The 19754-nt window shown below is 35.7% G+C and overlaps 1 protein-coding gene across 3 annotated transcripts in view; it reads right to left on the bottom strand.

Annotated features, from left to right (window-relative positions):
* The window catches only part of Ccser1 (coiled-coil serine rich protein 1), a 1117462-nt gene that overhangs the window by 37342 nt on the left and 1060366 nt on the right, over positions 1–19754 (bottom strand). The window lies entirely within an intron of this gene.

Raw genomic sequence — 19754 nt, 5'->3', positions numbered from 1 at the left:
TAGAGATAGTTCAGTGGTTAAAGGCAATGCCTGCTATCCAAAAGTCCTGAATTCAATTCCCATCAACCACATGGTGGCTTACAACCATTTGTAATGAGATCCGGCACTCTCTTAAGGATGAAACCTGGTCAGCTGTCCTCATCATTTTAGATCCTGAAATTCAATATGGACAAATTCAACAGAACTGCCAAATACAAGATGCCCATGCAAGCTACAGTATTGCCAGAGCATAAATTTCATTCAATTTAATATAATACCTCATCCACATTTGTAAATTTGGCTGTATGATCAAAGTATAAACAAAGCTATTATGAATTTATTTATAATATTTATAAATATGTATGAATATAATTTATAATATTTATGAATATAATATTCATAAATGATCTGGAATATATTGACAATACTTAAGTATCCAGAATATAGTACAACCCCTTGACTCATTCCTTAATCCCACCTCATGTAATTCAAGCATTTTCCTCCCTAAATGCGAGAAACTGAACAACTCTGCAGTGCTGATCCTTCCCCCAAAAGATGGTGAATTTGGTGTACTTTATATGTCTTCTTCTGTGTATGCCATAAGCGATGACTATGGTCTATGCTAGTATTTTGAACTGTATGATTTCTGCATAATTCCATGCATAAAAGGTGTGCTGTTCAGTATAACCCATAATAATGCAAGACAATGTGAGAAGCCAAAGCCTACCATATCTTAACAAGATGCTAATAAGGGTATCACAGAAGGCAAGATATTTACACTTTAAATTTCACAAGCCAAGTTAATCTATGAAAAACTTCCTTATGTCTGTAGACTAGCAGTTGTCCCAAATAGCCATGTCCACAAATATTCCACAGATTATAACATTACACATCATAGATTAAATGCTGAGCCTCTTATTTCAAACTACAAATCTTGATCACAGGGAATATATAATGTATTTTCCATTTAGCCAAAGTATACTCTTGAGTGTAATCTATCAGTTCAACAAGTAACACTACCTATCCAAGAGCAGAAAGAAATTTGCTTTTCATATAGAAAGTTAAGACAAAGTAAAAAAAATGACATGGAAAATAATCAGAGTTATAAGAGTTGGAATAGAAAATTTTGAATGGTACAAACCAACTTAAATAATTTATGGTCTTCGTCAAGCATTTTTGCATAATGCTAGAAAAAATATGTGATAATAAGTTGAATCAAAGTTATTAAATAAGATAAATAATTTGAATAAACTCATATCAACTAAACATATTCTAATAAAGCTATACATGAGAAGTAACTGAATAGTCAAAAGTCAGAAGCATAGTAATAGAAAAATCTACAGACCCCAAACAGCCAAAAGAAATTCAACCCAGTAGAAAAGCTTAGTTTCATATCTATGTCTAGTCAAATATTTATAAAACATTCAATGTAAAATAGAAATTAGTTAGATTTTAACTTAAACTAGTTATTACATCTGTATGCAGTTTAGGATTACAGTACTTGTACAGCAGCATCATAAAAGAATCATCATTGTCAAACATTCTTTTCGAAAACTGCATAGACTGCATTCTCACTTTCTAGTGTGTTCTATAAAGTACCTCATGACCCAGTGAAGTATGTGTTTCTTGAACACATGCACCATAGCATCTCACTCTAATTATGGCATAAGGCTTAGAATTCTAGAACAAAACATGAGCTGTCTGGTATCCTTAGACATACAATATTTTTTGAGAGAAATATCTTTCAAGATGCAAATAGTTCCATTCTATTAATGAGGATGGGAAGAGAGAAGAAAAGAAGAGAAAGGCAAACCAAGAAGAAAACAGTGTTTTATCATTAACTTTTGGAAGTAGAATTGAAATAAAATATGAGATTCTGCCATAGTCAGACTTCAGGCTGCAGTTATTCACAAGAGGACTGGGAAGTGAGTGTGCTCAGGGTGCATGATATGAAATTCCTAAAAAATCAATAAAAACTCTATATTGAAAAAAGAACATACTTCCTTGAGTTTTTCAATAAACAAAGTAATACAACTTTGAAACTCATGTGTGATTAACTAAAGTTATAGAAGCGTAGATATTTTAATGTGATTTTAAGCATTCAGACAGTCATTTTAATTGTGTGTGAATCTGCCATTATACAAAACCTCTCAGGAAGCAACATACATTTGATTGGACTCACAACATTTTACAAGTTTGTCAGGATCTGGACACTTGGCAATATGAGTATAGCCAATGATACATAAAATTCCAAGCATGTATGATGTCCTAGGTTTGTATGCTCAAGGTAGTCAGATACATATGTACCTACACAGCTTATATCTTTATCATAGAATGATTTCTTGCACAATTATTTTTCCATTTGCACCAAATATTTCCTAAAAGAAACAAGAACATCTAATATGGCCATGAAACATTCAAATAAAAACAGAATATTGAAAGTCCAATACTTAAAGTAGACAAACCCAGTGTGTTTTGAGACATTTTTCCTTGAATTAGCAGTTCCTGCTAAGTATTACATTACCCCAGCATATCTATGCATATAAACTTTGATTTCTATCAATCCAGGTAGCACATAGGAAACAACATATTATTAGTCAACTGTGTTTCTTGAGCATTTCAACTGGAGCAGTTTTGTCTCCTAGGAAACTATAAATATTTATCTTTATGTGTGTGGGGTGTTTTGACTGCGTATATGTCTGTGCGCTGAACAAATGCAGTACCTATGAGGCTAGAAAAGGATATCAGCATCTGACCGTCTGGAATTGTAATTATAGATGTTGTTAGTTTCCGTGTATACTGGGAAAGTCAAATGTTCTTAAATATGGTAGTCTCTTTCCAGATTCCTTCCTCATTGTCATCCACAAATGTGGTGGATGTACAAATACTAGAAATTAAGAATGACAATGCAGAGGCAAGGTCTTCAAAAAGAAAATTGTCCAACATTTATGTCAACCGTACTGAAGTTGGGAGATCCTCCATCAAAATAAGGCTAAAATTCCCACTATAAATGTTAGTGTTAGTGAATTCTATCAGGATCTCATAAAAAAAAAAAAACAACGTTTTTTTTTTCTGACTCTGAGAGTTCATAGAACCACAGATCAAATTTTCCAATTCCAGTTAATTCATCTCTTTAGTAAGTCCATTTGTAACCATGTCAACTGCTCACCATGCAGTCTCTCAGTGTGGTGTCTCTGCATCCAGCACATTGATCCTGTACAGGATGTCACTTACAGGCAGGGTAACATTCCATCCGGATAAGAAGCTCTCTACTGCATTGATTTTGGGCTGCACCTGAAGCCTCCTTACAACCTTTTTATAAAATAGATCATCTAAGCTGGCATTATGGCAAAACCTACTACACCAAAAACACAGACAAATAACACCCAGAGTAGAGATGGCTAATCATCACTATAGATAGAAGCCAGTCCCATTACATTGGCTGGCTAAATACTACTAATAAATAAAGATGCTCAAAGGAACAGATCAAAAGGGCTTGTTCTCTTTTTATTTTTGCTACATAGCTAAATGTGATATAAATGTGTGACTACATGTTTTATAATAGATTCTCTTGGTTTTCACAGTTTTCCTAGAAGTCTTTTATGGAAGCCCTTATCTATGGAACTTTGCCTTCCCACTAATAAAAATAAACTCTAGGAGATAAACATACCAGATCTTTGCACTCATAGACAGATTAGTCTCTATTTACCATAGTCAGTATGTAATAGGTATACTTTTGACATGTGTGATGTCTGAAACAAGCACATGGTTTGGTTTGGACAGGTGACAAAAGGATGATTAGATGTTCAATGAAAAGAAGTGGATAAGTAAATAAGTAAGCATGTGTATTAGCAGGGATAATGCTGTGGTTTGGATGTGGGATAGTTTTCAACTGTCCATGTGGCAAAATATCAATACTAAACCGAGGAAGAGTAGACACCCATGGAATTGTCAGGAAATCTTCCAGTTTTTAAAGTGTATTCTTGAAGTTAATATAATTTTAATCCTCTTTCACTTCTCTCTCTCTCTCTCTATCTCTCTCTCTCTCTCTCTCTCTCTCTCTCTCTCTGTGTGTGTGTGTGTGTGTGTGTGTGTGTGTGTGTGTGTGTATGTGTGTGCTGAAATGAACAATTTATTCTGTAACATTCTGCCTAGCACAGACACAGGAAATAGGATAACTGGTCATGGATGGAAAAATACCAAATTCATGAATAAAATTAGTATTTCCTTTAATGAATTACTATGCAGAAGTTAAATGTGATAAATAGCTAAGTCATCTACCAGAGATATATAGGTTTTCCATGCCCAAAGTCTCTTGATGAATCCTGTGAGAATCTTGACTTTCCACTATCGCATTAATAGAGACAAAATCACCTAAGTCAATATATTGATCATTTGAATATCAACATGCCTATTCCACAGGTTTAAGCTCTTTGTTTGAATTACCCCAATATGTTTCTGAGTGCCTACAATAAACATAGCCATTGAATATTTGACTAATAATTTTAATGAAATAGCATTCCATCAAGATACAAATATTCATGAATGTGTTCTGTCTGGTCATAAATAAATACAATGGTGTCAAACCATGAAAATTACCACAGTCAAAGGAAATCAATTGAATTTTCCCCTTGCCCTGAAGTAAGTTATAACAAATACCACTGTCCTCCATCTGGTACTGTCTTGTGAAACTTATACTATCTTTCATTACTCATAAAGCATAAATATGTCATCAAGTCTAAACAGTTATTTCTCTGATTCTTTATCAATGTGGCAGCATGAAGTTTGATATTCATAACATCATTTTGGCCTTAAAATGTCATTTTTCCTTAATATTGAGAATTTCCAGAAATAAAATTAAATTTATGCTCATGTATTTTTCCTGACTCTAGTACAGATTGATTGATATACCCTACATATTCTCAGAAGAATAGTAAGAAATGTATTAATGTGAATAAAGGAATACAGGGAGCATGACCTATACTATTGCAATGGAATGGCTAACAGGATTTCACAATTTCTATGCTCTAGAATTTTCAAATGATCTAGTTAAATAAAAGATAAGTTACACAAAAAAACATATATGGTATCACAACCAGTATTTCGTTATACATAACTAATTTATAAATCAAATATATCATCATATATAAAACACTCATCTTGTCTTCAGTTTCCATTTAGTCTATACAGTTATTGTTAGCTGTTGAATAATTATCCTTAGAAAATATGGAGAAAACACATTTCTAAAAAAAATTTAAGAAACACACACAGAACCAAGACAACAAAATAAAACCATATTCGTAAGGAAAACAAACAATAAACCAACTCCTGCCCCCCATACACACACACAGACAAAATAAAACAAGACAAAACTGTAAAGACAAGTATATGTTGGTTGGTCAACTACTCCTAAACATGAGACCTGTCCTGGAGTGGTTGATATCCCCAGAGTACACTCTACCAGAGAAAAACTCATTTTCCACCTTCCAGCATGTATATAAGATATTTGTAAACTTTACAATAGTAGTTGGGTTTTTATTCTTTCATTAATTTATTCATTCACTTATTTTCTAAAATAAAATAGAATAAAATAAGAAAAAAACAAAAACTATCACATTAAAGTTGGACAGAACAAAATAACAGAAGGAAAAGAGCCCAACAGAAGGCACAAAAATCAGATACCTATTCAGTTGCACATTAAAGAATTCTATAAAGAGACTCAACTGGAGATCATGATACATATACACAGAATACTACAATCAGACCTTTGCAGGCCCTGCTCACGCTGCTTCAGTCATTGTGAGTAACTAATAGCTTTGCTCATGTTGATTCACAAGTCCTCATTTTCTTGGTGTTCTTCATTACCTCACATTATTACCCTCATTTCTTAATGTAAACTTTAGGAACAAGAAGATCCTGGAGAAATGCACTGTAGGCCATGTAGAGTCAGCATATACTATTATACAAAAACATATTACTCTCTTAAACATATATGTACCTAATTCTGATGCCTCCAGTTTCATCAAAATGTACTACTGAATTTATAGACGAAAGGTAAAATCAACCCATTAATAATGGATAATTTCAGTATGACACTATCTCCAATAGATAGATCATCCAGAAAAAATAAAGAAAGAAACATCAACATTTATTGACATTATACATCAAATAGACTTCAATACCAAGAGAATATCTCAACTTAATACAAAATAATTTACTTTCTACTCAGCATCTTTTATGTAATAAACATATTCTGGGACACAAAACAAGTGCTATATACAAAAGATGGAAAGAAATCCTTGTATTATATCTGACCACAATTCAATAAAGAATAATGCCAGACAAATTACCATTCCAAACCTTAAGATATATTATGGAACCATACTAATAAAAATAATATAATGTTTGCACAACACACACATGTAAACTAATGGAACAAAATAAAAGACCTAAACATGAGTATATGTAACTGAAGCCACCCAATGTTTGACAAAAACACCCAATACATACGATAGGTAAAAAAGAACATCTTCAACAAATAGTACTTGGAAAACTGGATTTTCACATGTAGTGGAATGTACCGATCACCTTAACACATTAACACGCACACACACACACACACACACACACATACACAAACTAACAACTCCAAATACTCCAAAGAGCTAAATCTGAGACACTGAAAGTGCTAGAAAAAAAATATTGGCAGTGTCCTGCATGATATAGTTGTGAGAAAGGACTTCCTGAACAGGACTCTATTTAAGAGTGAAGTTATGCAATTGCCACGAATGACTTCATAAAATCAAAAACCTAGAATCATTTTGGTAAGGAGAAAGCCCACAGATAAGGAAAAAAATGATACCTGTATATATAATAGAACATTAATATACAGAATATATAAATAAGTAAAAATGAAAATGACCATAATAGTAACCCAAGGATGCAGTGGAGGCCTACATCTTGACAGTAACCAGCAGCTCTCTAACTGTACTTCAAGATCCCTCAATGTGGGAACCTGTCCTCCCTGATCCTTGAGGCCAAAATACTGGATGCAAATAATGTTTACACTAACCAGCTAAGCTTCCTGCTAGTTCTGTCCTTGGTTCTGCTACAGCCTGGTACATTAGCCTGAGGGATCTATTTTACTTTAAAATGGTAATTTCTCAACCTGCCTCAAAGAAGCTCAGGCGCCAAGGCCCATCTAACCTGTCTGACATTGCCTTGAACCCTCGACCACCTGCCTGGGGAAAAACTCCCACAGAGGCCAGTTTCCCCAGCCCCCTCTGGGTGGGAGGAGTTTTCCTTTACTGGGGCCAAAGGTATTTTAACCCTGGATTTAGTTGAATAAAGGGGCATTCTCTTCTTGAGGATGACTGGAACTCTGTATCTGTGTGTGTGCGTCTTGTGTTTTAACCCCTAGGACAATATGGAACTCGTGGGATGTGGGTGGCGTGGAAGGACGACCCCTACAGATGGAGGCCCCGCTGGGATACAAAGAAGAAGCAGCCACAAGTTTCTGGAAAGGTAAACCTATGGGGTCACCCTGAAAGGAAAAAGGTTAGCCAGAAGGGTATATTGGGATTTTGAAATGTAAGTGTCTCTGTTCTTGTTTGGAATCGGAAGGCCTATTGAGGTCAATTGACAGTGCTTTTGGAGAAGCACCAATATTTTAAGGTAGACGGCACCACATGAGAGTTCATTAAGACAGTTTGCTTCTTGAGGTGATATTTTGCCTAATTTTTATGAGAGAATTCAATCCCTGGCTTTGCTAGCACGGGGCTTTAATTTTGGTTGAGGAGAACGGGCTGAGAGAGGATTCAAAAAATATATTTGTAAGTTCTATTAAGAGTTTTTGAGTAATAAAAAAACAGCTTCACAGAGCTTGTCTTTCAGGGAGACTAGAAAGCTCCCATGTATGTTTGAATGCGGGTCACAGGACCGCATTGGGTCGCTCACTGTGGCTGAGGTTCTACAAGGTACACTTAATACAGGAAAACAGGCAGCTGTATGGCGCAGGGAGAAGTGCAGGCAGCCGCCAGGTCCAGCCTGTGAGTGGCGGGGCCATTTCAGACAGGCCAAGGAGGGTAAACGCAGTGGTGTGCCAGTACACTCAGCCGCGGGTGCAACTCGTTCGGGAGGCACATCCTTGCTCACCAGACACAGAAAGACAGTTGCACGGCTTCCTCGCCCAAGGCAGCCAGTGAGTGGCGGGCTGCAGGTACCTGGAGCAGGGCTATGCCGGTTGTGGCGGTGCCTGAGCAAACAGATAAAAAAGAGAGTGCTAGGCACCTCCCGGGCGGGGGCTACGGGAGAAAGGCACAGGGCAACACAGCGCGTGGCGCTCAGCTTTTCGGCGGGGCCCGCAGCTTATTGGTGGGCATCTGGGCTGGCTTGGAGGGCTTGCCTGTACAACAGAGGCAGCCCACAAAAAGCGACAATAGGCAGGCCTTAGTGGTGCAAAAAATAGTTAAAATCTGCCCGCCAAATCTCAGGTGACAGTTTGCAAACAGAGCGGAGGGGTCTGTGTCCCGCCCCCCGCTGTGCAGCGCAGCTTTAGCAGTTTAAGTGGAGACTGATAGATTCAAAGGTTTTACAGACCCAAAAGAGGTTAGCTAAATCTTGGGATGGTTTGTTGCCTAATTTTCTAAAATCCAAACTATACTAGTTTGCATTTCCACCAGTGGTGGAGGAGTTTCTCTTAAGTAAAAGTTATGAGCAATGTTTGATCTTAATCATGCTTAAGGGATAAGATAGAGTCAAGAGTTATTTTGATTCACACTTCTCCAATGATTAAAGATGTTATGTTTGAGAATCTTTCAGTCATTTTAAGTTTGTCTATTGAGAGTTTTCAGTTTAGGTTTATTGCATATATTTTAATTTTATTAATTGCTCTTTGGAGGACTATTCATGGAGTCCTAATATTTTTTATATGGATTGATGACTGACAAAGATTTCCATATCTGTAGCCAGATATGTCGATCCTATTAATTATTTCTCTAATGTTGGTGGGAGGCAATGTGCCCCCATAAAGATAACAATTTTTATAATTCTATCCAGTTGTGTGAGTGCTCACGTACTGAATCAGGTAATTATTTTCTGCCCCTGAAAAAGTTCCAGGCGGAGCTGATTCTAAAAGATGTTTTGGAGCTGACAATTCAGCCCAGTTTAAGACCTGCTATGATGGTGCAGGCCAATAAAAAATAATGTTTGAGGTTGGCTAATTCAGGCCAATATTTATGCTGGTTGCAGTGGCACGGGCCAATAGAATTTGCTCCTTGGAGACAGAGACCTACAGATCTCTGTATGTCCAAGATCTGCTTGATTGTAGTTTAGATCCTAAACAGCTAAGCACATTGCTCCCAGAGACCAATGAGGGGAGCCAATTTCAATGGCGCATGCATGCAGGATTTGCCTCAGCTAGCGTCTGGCAAGGTCCAGGTCATGTACTGATGTACATGGCCGGACTGGGTATTGATTTGGGGAAGAGAAGCGGTTTTTGTGTGTTTCCACAGGATGCAAAGCACCCCGTCCCTGAATGTCTGGTGTGGACCGTGGATTCATCTGTCCAGAGGCCTGAGGACAAAGCCTCTGCTATGGAGCTGTCTGACCTGATTGCTGCGGAGCTAGCGGGTTACTGAAAAGTGATCCAGCTCCTACCCTTGTTCTATCAGTTATTGCTGTACTGTTATTGCTGTACAATTGCTGTACTGCTGGATTTCCCCTTGATTTGTCAGTTATTGCTTGCTATCAGTTTTTCTTATCCTGTCAGCTATTTCTGCTGAGCACTATGGGTATCTTCAAGGCAGGTTGCAAAATGCCATGGTTGTTCAAATTAAGAATTGGATACTGATTTTAATCTTGACAGATTGGATATGGTTTTTTGACCTTGCTGGTCACAGAATAGGATTTTTACTGTTTTTCATGGTCCCTGAAATACAAAATTTACTAATTGGCTGTCATTTATTCTAGTTAGCTTTCCAGGGACCTTACACCAGTGCTATTGAGACCTTACTTAAAGGGGCTCTATTCTGAGCAGAGTTTTCAGGATTGTGCCAAAGCACAATCTCCTTTGGGAATGCTTGTATATGCTGGAGCATGACATTCATGATCTCATGAAGCCGGAGTCAGGACTACTCAGGTCAAGTCCTTTTGACATTCGCCTCAAAATATCTTTCAGCATAATCTGGCTGGACTCAATGTATGACTAGTAACCAGAGACAGGTAAGGATTGAATGGAGGAGATTCTGACCTAAGACAGAAAGGTATTTTGACCTGGAATACTTTTTCCACGACGGGTAAAGAGTCTGCCTGGCCATCACCACCTAAGACAAGGTGCTAGTCATCATATTTTATATAAAAGGGGGACTTGTGGGAACCTGTCCTCCCTGATCCTTGAGGCCAAAATACTGGATGCAAATAATGTTTACACTAACCAGCTAAGCTTCCTGCTAGTTCTGTCCTTGGTTCTGCTACAGCCTGGTACATTAGCCTGAGGGATCTATTTTACTTTAAAATGGTAATTTCTCAACCTGCCTCAAAGAAGCTCAGGCGCCAAGGCCCATCTAACCTGTCTGACATTGCCTTGAACCCTCGACCACCTGCCTGGGGAAAAACTCCCACAGAGGCCAGTTTCCCCAGCCCCCTCTGGGTGGGAGGAGTTTTCCTTTACTGGGGCCAAAGGTATTTTAACCCTGGATTTAGTTGAATAAAGGGGCATTCTCTTCTTGAGGATGACTGGAACTCTGTATCTGTGTGTGTGCGTCTTGTGTTTTAACCCCTAGGACAATATGGAACTCGTGGGATGTGGGTGGCATGGAAGGACGACCCCTACACCTCAACAAGAGGGAAATCATGCATGGCCTTGGAAACCTAGCCAACTCCCCAGGGCAAGAGAAGTCATGGATCTTGGAAGAGAACATACAACCACCATTTTACTAAACCAGAGTACTTTCTAACTACATTTTATATATTTATTGTAATACCCATAGATAACAGTAATACTCACACTTCATTAATGAAATTTCTGTTCATAACAGGTGAACATCATAACAGAAAACCACAACCAATAAAAATGAGGATTTATGGAGCCTAGTTACAATAGCTGCATCTGTAAAACAACTCCCCAAACTAAAGCTCAGTGAACTTTAAGGAGGAACAGGTGGAAAGAGAGAATGTGTTGCGTTTCAAAGGGTGTACTGTGAGATTGTACCTCAGAGTAATGTCAGAATGTACACCCGTAAAATCTCATGAACATGTTTGCCAAACATGAGCTGATGTGGTTAACAACAATGGTCTTGAAAGAAGATAGGGTGAGAATGTCTCAACACTAAGCAAATAAACAAAAATCCACAACAACAACAATAAGACTACAGGCAACTAAAGAATCCTGAAAGCAAAGAAGTTGTCTTCCATGGGGAAGAACACATCAATTGGTTAAAAATAGGCATCTTCTTACTTCATTGTAATTTTTGATTAGTCTTTTATTAACACTATTTTATAAATATAAGAGACACTGTTTGCTCCCTACAATTATATTTTGTATCTATCACATGTCCAATGCAGAAGACTGCTCTTTAAACATTTCAGAAATTTAATATATTACTACATGATGCCAAGAATGCCATGATAAAGATATAATAAAGATTTAGGTAAAGAAGTTTGTAAAGTATAAATTTAAGATTACAAAGTATCTATCTTTAGGTATTCCAATCATTAAAATATCCTAAAATCTTTTGTGGAAAGGAGACTCCACAATATAAAATTAATATTTTTCTTCACTAAACTTAGATAAACATGGAAGCAATACTTCTGCAGTTCAATCATTTCTGTGCATGACTGCAATTGGCAAGCATATGGAATTATGTAAATGACTGTGACCACAGAGATTTTATGGACTAGGTATTTTCACACAGAGTGGGGGACAAAGTATGTTAATAAGCCATTATTTGGAGAAATAATTCAAGGAAGCATCAATAGGATTGAATATAGGAATCATGACAATGCTATGGTATGTAGTAATTGCTTTTAATATGTTTAAAGAGTGAGTTCTGCAAAGTAAATTGCATAGTAAATGGAAGACATCATTGGAGGTCTCTATAACGACTTAACTTTGGTTACTTTAAAAATAAAGACGATTTCCATGGGAATATAGGAACTGTATGCTCAAAGACTCGAGTAAAACAGAGAATGAATCCTTCAAAGAATAATCCATGCAGGTGCTATGAATATTAAGCTAGAAAACAAAAGCAGAACATGGCAGAGGATTGGGAAGAAAGTCCTGAGTGACATCAGTAATCACGTTAGTTTGTAGGTAACAGGGCATTCATTTAAGTTCCCAACCATTGCCATCATATTTATCTAAGAAAAAAAAAATGAGGCTGATTCTATCTTGACATTTTCTTTAAGCTTTATGAATTTGGTAGAAAATGTCAACCTTGCAAAATGCGAGGCAATTCCTTCAAAATAAAGAGGGAAATTGAAGTGATTTGAACAGTACCATGCAAATATGTCCCATTGTAATGTTAATGTGCATTAGATTCCTTTGGCTGAAGGAATTTCTGATTGTGATATATGCATATTTCAGGAGGAAGAGAGACTTCACCTTTGAGTTGAGAAATGCAGCCAACAGAACTTTTGTGATAGGTCTAATGAATCATTTCTAGTTTTTGTATTGCTTGTTCTCTGCATGTGATCTTAAAAGCACCAGTAACAGTTCGGTAATTATACATAGGAAGCTAAAGGAGCAGAGAGAACACATGTAATTTATCATGTTTTCATTTTCTTAATGATCACAATTCACGATTTCAATGAATGTATATAAAATATCTTTGTCATGCTCAGACCAACATTGAAATCGAGGAGGTTATATAATAAGAGAATAGTCAATCCATTCTCTTAGACTGGGAAGGTTCCAGAGGACTGTTGAAGAGAAAATAAAGTTCATAAAGAACACAGTATATGAATTGAGTAAGTGGCATGGTATAATTGAAAGTGTGCTCTGTAATATTTGGGAAAGAGGCAGGCATTTAACTGTGGGTGCTTTGAATAAAGTAAGAATGTGAAAAACAGGAAGTAAGTTTGAACTAATCTTTATGTAGAAGCCAAATGATTTCTTCTTTATCATTCACTTCTTAGCAGAATAGCTGCTAATTTGCTCTGTATTTGAGCAGACTCTTTGAAAACTGCATCAGCAATCCATGGGTTGGATTAAATCCACAGCAAATTTTCAGTCTTCAGTTGGTTGACAGTACTTAATACAATATATCATTTAAGTTCAAATATAGTAGCACTTACGTGGAAGCCTAAAATTCATATTTCAAAAGCTATGAACATAGTACACATTTCTATTAAGTAGTATATCTACTATGGAGTTTTACATGCTAAAACAAATTTATAAATCATACAGTCCAATAAGTGTCTATGCCATTTAAATTTGCATTTAATTACAGAACTCAATTATAAACACTGTTAAAAAACACTCTATGGCATTTCATATTCAAATACCTTGCGCACTGGATTTAATATAAACTTTTTGTAAATTTGTAAATTACATATGTAGATAATTAATCAATCACAAAGATAAATACATAAAATTTATGTTCCTTTGTTTAAACCAAAGATTCTATAGTCTACTGAAATCTGCCTTCCTATATAATATTGAAGGATTTGGGACTTTAGTCAGGGGACAATAAGTGTTATAATTTGAGTGGATACAAACTAATGTATCCTGTTACAGGCAGGTGTCAGAGCATAGTGTAAATTAACACGCTGTCTGTAGAGTCTATTTTACAAACTGTTTTTGGTTCAGTTAAACCACCTGGCATTGTTTTATTCCCTGGTCCCTGTAGGCTAAGCCTACTTAGCAAAATATTGTAGAAGTATTATTACTATTAAGTGACATATAGAATCTTTTAATTAGTACTTATTATCAAAATGGTTACTACATGTTATTAGCTTTAAGTAAGTCTAATGCATGTTATATTTCTTGTAGCAAAAAAATTATTCAATCAGGGACCTGTAATATCTTTGGATAGCCGAAAATTGGGGAGAAGGAGTTCCACCAATGAAAAAGAACAACTTTCATGTATTCAAAATGCATATTGACTAGCCAACTCTTATAACTTTACATTGAAAATTCATGCATTATTGTCTCATGGAGAGAAAGCAGAACAGGGTGTTAGATCTATGTATGTTTTGTTTATCAGGAAAAAAAAAGGTGTGGATCTCTTTTGACATCTGAACCTGATCTTACTGGGATATTTCATGTGTGAGAGACTCTGTGCAATTGTTGGAACTCTGGTTCCAGTTACCACATGCATGCTTCTGAAGAAAGTTAATAGCATCTGCAAGTAGGATAACTGTGGTCAAAGACTGATGGCACCCTTAATGTTAGATGGGCCTCTCAAGCCCAGTGTTGGCCAGGCCACGAATACTCAGTTATCATTCAGGCCACTGTGCCTCCAGGTGCTTTCGTTTTGAAATTGGCACTGTCTTATATGACAGCAGCTGCTCTCTTTGCAAAGGTGAAACGTAGAGAGAGAGAGAAGAGCTTGTTCTATATAGGGCACTCACAACAGCTTGAAGTAGAATCCTTGGAAAACAATGCTATTTGCTGCAGAAGATGGAATAAAATATTACATAAGGATTTTAAGGGCAGCATTACAATAATGCAACTTTAAGTATAAAAAAGCTCATTTTGAGAAAAGACTGCTTCTGAAAATGAAGAAAACCGTGGCATTTTCAATTTTAAAATATATTGACTTTTTCTTATAACAAGAGATTTACACTTCAGTGGTAACAAAAGAAAGTAATTTTGGCATTAAAATATGTGTCTGAAATTACGTTAAGCCTATTTTCTAGATGTTTCAAACATCATTAGACCAGTTCTTTGCTCATTGAAACTGCCAACTCCCCTTTCCCTTAAATGCTTAAGATTTAATTTATTTGAACCCTAATTAAGCTATGAAATTGCTCTAATGAGGTCAGATAAATTAAAATGTGTCAGCATAGAATCTATGTAATTAAATGTGGCCCTAAATAATTTTACTAAGTGTACAGTTAAATCATTATCCTGGGATACCCCTCAGGTGAACTGTGTGAAAGAGTTGCCTTGTACCAGTATTTCACTTTTAGACACTCAGGAATGAATGTGATTGTAATTTAAAAACAGAGAAAAATCTGAATAGTACAAAATGATTTCATCTTTCTAACAGTTGTAGACCACACATTTTATTGGCTAAAATTATATATACTTATATTCATTAGTTACACCTCTACACCGCCCCCCCCCACACATAGAACTCTTCCCAACTTCCGGCGCTCTTTCTGCAGTAAGTAATGTTACTGACCAGGTAACAATCTTTGCCCTATCATATCACCTACATTTGACCTGGAACAAGACTGAAATACAACATAACACATGCTCATAGACATAGAGAAACAATAGAGGCACACATGTGAGTCTAATATATAATATATATGTGTAATGCTATATATGCATGTATCTTATTGTGTGTGTATTCATTCCTAAATACTAGAGACTGTGACAGAAATTAGTAGGTCTAGAGATTGAGTAGATAAGAAAATGATGTTAGTCCAATAGAGCAGCTATAGAAATCTCAAAGAGGGACAATTCTGGCATTAAATAATTGCAGGGAAGAAAATACTCTCCAGTGGACCTGCCTGTCAATTGCTCAGGGAGAAACAAACAGATAGGAGGTCTCCTGAAACTTCACTCCTGTTGCTTGGCCTTCTTGTTGATGTGTCCGCCTTTGAACCTCCAATGCTTCTGTAAGTCAATTCTCCATTATGTTTCTGCGAGTAGACTCAGGTTCACAAAGATAAGCTTAAATTGTGTCACTATAGTATTAGTCATTGCTGATTCATATTAGGTAAAAAGACTTTAGCTCACATATTCCCATGAAAAACTTCATAAAATCCAAAGTGCTGTATGCATTTCTAGTATATTCTTTAAAACTATTGCTGAAATATCTACTGTATATTAGATTTTGCTAATTATCCCCAAAATTAATACCATTTACCTGTCATATGTACTCTATTATTAGTTGGTCCTAATTATGATCACAATTTTAATAAATTAACAAATAATATGGTAATTTCGTTACTTAGTTCTTATGATTGATTCCATGACAATCATTTTGCTGAAAATACAGTCAGCACCCTTTGTCATCTAAAATGTAGCATGGCGTCTTTAGATGGAAGATGATCTGCATTGCTTAATTCATTGTATAATGTTGATTTAAAAATAAATACAAGAGAATAAGTACAATTCTTCCCAAGATGCGTTAGTAAGGGTCTTTGTAACATTAAGAGAAATAGCGCAAAATATTGAATTTGTAAAACCACAATAAAAAATACTAAATCTGTAGAATTTTAAAAAATAACAAAATACTATTTGTAAAGTGCCTAGAGAGATTGACAGTCCTGAGATACATCACTGAGGAGATCTGGGACAACTTTGAGCAAGATTCCCAGAGATAAACACCTGTGACTTGTGTGATCTACTCAGAGTTGAGACGGGATTAGTGACTACGAATTGCTCACTATACTCAAGCATCATTCAAAACCTACTTTAAAAAATCCTAGCAAGATAATTATTAACTTGTAACTTAATAGAGCTTATAAAAACAGAATATACTCTTTAGATTTGCTGAAATATTTTTTTTTACCTTGCATCATGATCTAATGATTCAGGGATGCATCTGTTAAAAGTTGCTGAATTATGTTGCTTTGGTATGTACATAAGAAAAATAATGTAATCAATTTGCTTATTTCTTTTATCTGACAAAATTATAAACTTTACTTATATATTATTTAATATAAAATATTTATGCCAATTACCAAATGATTCACACCCATTTTCACTATATTATTCTCATTTAAAGCTAGAAAAAGAGAAGTCACCTTGATGCAGACCAAGAACTGTATTTATCTGTGTGTAAAAGCACAAATTTTTAGAATGTAGTTAGGGAATATACTGGCTTGGTAAATGTCATTGTAGGTTTTCCTCCAACATCCTGATTTCACTATCCCTAAGTATTTTGTCAGCTTTTCAATAACAACCATGATTTCCTTCTTGGTGAACAGGTCTTAAGTTCAGTTAGATCATAATAAAAGTACAACCAATCAAATTGCAGACTTGAAACCCAATCCCAATGGAAACATATACAATGGAATTCCAGCACCTAAGGGTCAGAATTCAATAAGGATAAGGGGCCAGAAAGACTCTAATAGCCAGAGGAACAGGAAGTTTGCTGTGGGATTGTTTCTCCTAGAAGGGACAGATGCTACACCCATAAAGTCTCACCAACATGGTTGCCTAAGAATGAGCCCTAGAAGAACGACGCCAACAGACATACTAAGGTTGATGGGAGCTGGCAGGGTTGGGGAGCAGAAGGTTTCAGTCCTACACAAAGAACTTTAAAGCAAAGAACGAATGCTGAGAGCAGAAGGAAAAGTCTTCCCTAGGAATGAATACATCGATTGGTTATTCAATTCAAAATGGTGAGCCTTAAGATCAAATATGGAAGTAACATTTTACAGTCTAAGCAGGTTCCATTTAAGAATGTAAGAATATACATACTCACAGAAACACATATATGTATACACACATACACACACAGACACACACACACACACACACACACACAGAGAGAGAGAGAGAGAGAGAGAGAGAGAGAGAGAGGTGTATATTAAAAATTAAAGAGAAGAAGGCCATGAATTTCAAAGAGAGTAATGTGGGGCTATTGCGGAACTTGGAGTGAGAAAAAGGAAGAGGTAAATTATGAATCATAGCAATCTTAAAAACATTAGGAAAAAAAACTTTAAAACATATGGAAAGTGTGTTCAAATTAAAAGTAGGAAAGGCACAATATCCCATAATTCTCGCAGAATCACTGAGTCAGCTTAATTGTTTTATATATAAGATATTCCATAAAGTAATTATTAATGCATAATCTTGAGATATGTTTGCATTCCCACTCCTTTTGCCTTTAATGAAAAATTATGCTAGTATGTCTTTAAATTCCTATGAAGACTTGGGAGAAAATCTTCATTATATTCTCTAAGTTTACTAATAAGCTGCTCATTTCTATCAGAAGGGCAGATCTACTCAATTTAGAAGTGACAGAATATTTAGTAGAAAGTTCATAGATAATTTCTATGGCTTTCATGTTTAAATATGCATAATTATAACTTTAAAGTGTTTTTTCTCTGTGAGTTCTTCAATTAAATGAAAGCCAGCAATACCATTCTACAATTTCTTTGCTCTTGGTACCATTTCCTACAAAATATCAAACTAAAAGAACAACAAATAAAATATTTTCCTTGAGAACTCTTTTTTTATTGATTTTTTTTTGAGCTCTACATTTTTCTCTGCTCCCCTCCTGCTTTTCCCCTCCTTTTCAACCCTCTCCCAAGGTCTCCATGCTCCCAATTTACTCAGGAGATCTTGTCTTTTCCTATTTATATTTGCTAAAGCGAGAGAGCATATGTTTTAGCAGATCAACCACTTTGTGTTACGAACATTGTGTTTGCTGTCCAAGTTTATTTGAAATGCTCAACTACCCTCAAGTTAATAACTGTGGCATTAAAAATTTGCATGTATACCGTGTTAACTGAAGATTTAGCCATTTTATTTCAGTGTGACAGGATGAAATTGTTTATACACCTCAACTTTAAATTCTTTACCTGGGTAATATGTTCCACACCCCCAGGGAAACTGTGAGGATTAATGAGTTTGAAGCACACAATGACCTTTCTGATGAAAAATGCTCTGTAAGTGCAAAGTTCTATTTCACTCTGCTCCAAATAAGATGCCTTTCAATATATGAAAAAAATAATAAGGGCAGCAGCATCAAACTGAGGAGGGTTGGTAACACAGATACATTCAAATAGGGTTTCCTTTAAGTAGGTCCTGTCCTAGCTCATACAGTTTATTCTTGTTCCACATATATATTCTTTTGTTCTAATTCAATATCGACCAAATGAATTTAGGACATTTATTTTCAAACACATACCTTTCATATTAGAATTTCATAACTAAAGTACATATTTATACTTTTTTCTAAACACAATAGGATACGTCAGATAATAAAACTGATAAAATCACTGTTTATGCATTAGCTACTTGGAACAGGTATTGAAACTTTTCATTGTAACAGATTTTTTAAAAAAAATTTATTTTGAGGTAAGAGAAGACAAAATATCTAGTAATTGCTCATGGCTGCCCAATGACATTCATATTTAAGTAAAAAAAAGTGTTAACCATCATTAGGATATTTTGAAGAAACTATTTTGTGGTACATTTCAGCACAAATGGAAAATTAGGGAGTGGACACCAACTGGGCAAGACAGAGAAAAGTCAAGACAGAAGGAGAAGGGATGGCAGACAAATGGTAACAAAACTTTTTGATAAGCTCTCATGAAAGCCATCATTTTATTATTATTTTCTTTTTAACTAGAAAGGTACACAATGCATATAAGTGTACATGCATGTATGCGTTTGTGTGTGTAGGTATGTGTATGTTGAGAAAACTAACCCTTTCCAATGTTTTCTTAGCACTTTTATTAAATGTCATTTGGTAACAAAAGCATGAAATTATGACCCATCAGTCTGTATGTCAGCTCTTATACCAACACTATATTGTCTTGATGGCTATACCTTTACAGAGATTTTGAAATGCATATAATATTTGCAGGAAATGTCTGGTTTCCAGGCATACAAGGAACAGATTTTATGTTAGGGAATTAAAACT

The sequence above is a fragment of the Myodes glareolus genome, chromosome 6 (assembly GCF_982192425.1).
Source record: "Myodes glareolus chromosome 6, mMyoGla1.1, whole genome shotgun sequence".
Taxonomy (NCBI): domain Eukaryota; kingdom Metazoa; phylum Chordata; class Mammalia; order Rodentia; family Cricetidae; genus Myodes; species Myodes glareolus.
Note: the sequence above shows the minus strand (reverse complement) of the source record. Positions and strands in the feature narration are given on the sequence as shown.